The sequence below is a fragment of the Pteropus medius genome, unplaced genomic scaffold (assembly GCF_902729225.1).
Source record: "Pteropus medius unplaced genomic scaffold, Ma_sr-lr_union100, whole genome shotgun sequence".
Classification (NCBI taxonomy): Eukaryota; Metazoa; Chordata; class Mammalia; order Chiroptera; family Pteropodidae; genus Pteropus; species Pteropus medius.
The window spans coordinates 11,501-15,314 of NW_024349872.1; the positions used below are offsets into that span (position 1 = coordinate 11,501).

General features: G+C 45.0%; 1 long non-coding RNA gene across 1 annotated transcript; it reads right to left on the minus strand.

The window, feature by feature from the left end:
- Nucleotides 1-998: 998 nt before the first annotated feature.
- On the minus strand, nt 999-3,783 carry LOC120583074 (uncharacterized). The gene is made up of 2 exons (XR_005647711.1): nt 2,761-3,783; nt 999-1,221 (listed from the first exon to the last, which is right to left on the minus strand). It is a non-coding gene; the product is annotated as an uncharacterized LOC120583074 (long non-coding RNA).
- Nucleotides 3,784-3,814: the final 31 nt, after the last annotated feature.

Below are 3,814 nucleotides of genomic sequence, written 5' to 3' on the forward strand. Positions count from 1 at the left end.
GGAGACGGGACACACAAATAAATAATCGAAATGCTATCTTTTGCCTCCTGGCCCCTGCTCCGACCACGCTGGCTTCTTGAAGGAGGCAGACACCTTTGTGACCGTGGGACTTCACACGTGCTGGTCCTTCTGCCTGGCTTGTGGTGCTTCTCACTCTCGACCTGCCATCCCAGGCTGCCGTGTAGGCCTGGCTATCTTCTGCTGACCACTAGGTGCCATTCCTGTCCCTCCATCCTTTTATGTCACAACATCCTCTCCATCTCCTTCAAAGCATTGCTAACACTTACAATCGAAGACTTACTATTATTAATTTGCCGGGGGCTGGAGGGAAGGGGGGAAATGGAGTTAGTATTTAATTTGGCAGAGTTAGTATTTAATGGGTGCAGGATAAAGAGTTCTAGGGATGGATGGTGGGTGCCAAAAAACAAAAAACAAAAAAACAAAAAAACGGGACTATACTTAATGCCATTGAACGAACGGTACACTTAAAAATACTTAAGATGGTAAATTTTGTCATATATATTTTATTACCACCATTCAAAAAAAAAAGAGACAATTTTATGTTTCTTGCCTCTTTCTCTTTCTTCCACTAGTATGCACTGCATTGGGGCAGAAATTCTGGGCCACAGCAGGCGCTCAGCATATATTAATGAGTCCAGTGACTCCTGATATACACCGGTGTCCTACTCATCTGGAAGCTCGTCGGGGACAGGGACACCATTTCTTCTATCCGCCTCGCAGCTCCTTCCAGATGTTCGCACACACAGGTGGCGTCAGGCGCTAATGTAACCACGGATCGCTATTCACGCACACTTTCCAAAAGCAAAGCCTTTGAATTTGATACAAAATACATGCGCAGGGGTATGCGAACATACATACGCAGACGTACTGTATTCCAGCCGTGGCCTTGGCCGTCAGGAATGCAGAGGGGCCAGATTCCGGGAAGACTAACTATCTTGCTGCTGGGCTGTGGGTTTGTTTGCTGACTCGGCCATTCGGGTCTCATGTCATCCAGGCTTCTTCACTTTTTTTTTTTTTTTAATTGAAATCGGCCTCAGATTCTCTTTGGCATCGGACAAAGTATAAACGGAAAGCAATTAAGTAACAGAAGGCAGTGTCATTCAAGATAAGTGCTTTTCTAGGTTTTGACAGGGAATTGTCACTGAAGAAGTTAATAATGACGACACGAGGAATATGAAAATCTACTCTCCTCGTCCCGTCCTAAAAGAGGGAAAAATGACAAAAATCAGAAAAGCCACTCTGGAGTGACGAGGACGAAAATAAACCATAGTCCTCTGAGTGGCTTCTCTGGTTTTTCCCCAAAATAACCCATGCAACCATCTGACCGAACACCAAGCCCCAGCCTTCAAGCTTCAGATCACACTTGCTTGGGGGCAGACGACAACTTTTTAATGAAAACAACTCTTTTTCGAGGGCTTGGTGTAAATAAAAGCTGAAGGTACTCGACGCCAAGGAGAAAATGAATGTTTACTGTCATCATTACTAAGGCGCCATTTCGGGGCACATGTGCTAAGAGCTTGGCCTGCACGCCTGACTTAATCTCCACAGCTGGGACAAAAGAGCCTGCTCTTTCCACCCCACCCTGGCCTCCGAACTGAAGCCTGAGGCACAGAGAGTGGCTTGCCCAGAGTCACACAGCTCGGAGGCAGAGGCAGACATTCCGACCCAAGCCATCTGACTCCAGGGTCCACGCTTGGAGGCAGCACGCTAAACTATACCTGTTTCTGGTATCATTCTCGTGACCCATTTTCCTAATTCATAGAAAGGAATCAGCGTCATTTCACTGGTGAGAAAAATCAAACAGGCTGTGACTTGCCGGGGAGACCAAGCTGATAAGCAGAGGCCAGTACTAAACACCTCTAAGACTGCTGGGGGCTTAGTCCTGTGCCTTAAAAGTCTGTCGGGGGCCATTTGGGGCCATCCCAAGGGACCAAAAAGTGATGAATTTGGCTATATAAAAAGTAGAAGCTCTTCTGTAGGGCTTAATCTAACTTCAAAGTATTTCTCGATTATTTCTACTTTAAATGTCATAATTCACACAAATGGAGAGAGCACAGAATTAGTACCATCCCAAACACAGTGTTTAATTAAGATGACCTTAAAAAAAAAAAAAATACGAAGAGCTCTTCTTTCCGTCAGTTCTTATGGACTCAGTATTTGTTCATTTATCACCTGAGTACATCTGTCTGGAAGATACACTACTACATGCCGTCAGGGCTGATGGAATGCGCAAGAAAGACCTCTGTAGCCAGGTTAGAAAATGAGATGTACACACAGATAATGATTCAAGGTAAAGATTCATGTCATAAAAGATACACATCAAGACAAAAATACTTCCGGCTGAGAGGACCATGGAATGAAAGGGTGTTTGCAAGGTGAACGCCTGAGGAGGGACGCTCAGAGATTGGGGGACGTTGTGAGCTTCTCATATTTTTCGACAAAAAATTATAAATTGCCACATTTATTAATCTGTAACTTAAAATTCTTAACAACGTCCTCAGTGCGTTTTCGCCCTTAAGTAGGATTTTAATTAAACAAATAGAATTTGTTTAAAACATCACTACTAGAAGAGGTCCAGAAAGAGGTTTCTGTTGCAAACTTAATGCTTATGGAACATTTATTGCTAAAGTTGTTTAGAACGGGCTAATTATTCTTCCCCACCCCACCCCAGTCCTGGTACAAAGAAATTTTAAGCCATCTACAATCCCCCCATTAAATTAAAAAAATAAACAAACAAACCTCCATTGTGACAGGCGCCATTGGTATCTGCCTCCTTGTCTTACCATCACAAAAGGAGCAGAGTGGTAAAGAACACTCACTGGTCAGTTTTTCATGCATTTTTTTTTTTTTTTAAATGTAGCAATGCTGCCTGGCGAGACAGCGAAAAACAAAAACCTCAGTCATTCGTTTAAACAAACTCACAAAACATAACCAGTTCCTCCATGTACCCACCGAATTCTAAAAAGGATCCCGTATTTAATGTGATTTTAAAAAAACTTTTTCACTAATTAAAAGCAGGATGATGGGACCAAACAAATGGATTCTCAGCCCTCTCTCCTGCTTAACTGTTTTTTGCTTTCGTTCAGAGGCCAGAATCACCGACAGCATTTCCTATCGTCCCAACAGGAAAATTTCGTGGCTCCGAGGGTCTGAGTCAGACTGGAAAGCTCATGAATATTGATTTTTTTTCCGGAGCGGATGCAAGGAAATCGCTGTAATTGATGACCAGACACAGAGTTACCTACCAAATGTCTGGCCCCCGAAACTTCTCCGGTGAAATAATTTATCAAAAGCTAAAGTTGCAATTTTCCAAGTTATTAATACCAAGGGTCTGCTTCGGATTTTCGAGACGAGGTTTACCCTTCCGAGACTTTCTTCTTTCCAACAAATCGTACACTGGGGCTCTCGCTTAATAAACTCTTCTACTCTACCGTATTTTAATGCAAGTGACTAGAAAGTAAACCGTAGAGACCCTTAACCGCCCCGTGCGAAACGGAAGAGAAAGGAGCGCGCCGAAGACTTCGATTACGATCTGCATTTTCGGGGGGTACCAGGAAATTAAGAGGGTCCGCGTGCCCGGGTGGCGGGGCCGCGACAAGGCCACCTTCGTGCGGATGGCGGGGACATTCCGGGCTGTTGCGACGCGGTTCGGGGGTCGAACCGGGTGGGGTGGGGGGACACGTGAGGAAGTCCCCGGGCGTGAGCTCGGAACAATAGCCCGGGAGTCCGGCGGCAGAACGCACGCCCTTGCTGCGGATTCGTGTCTCCTGTTTTTGCAAAAACACGTTTACCT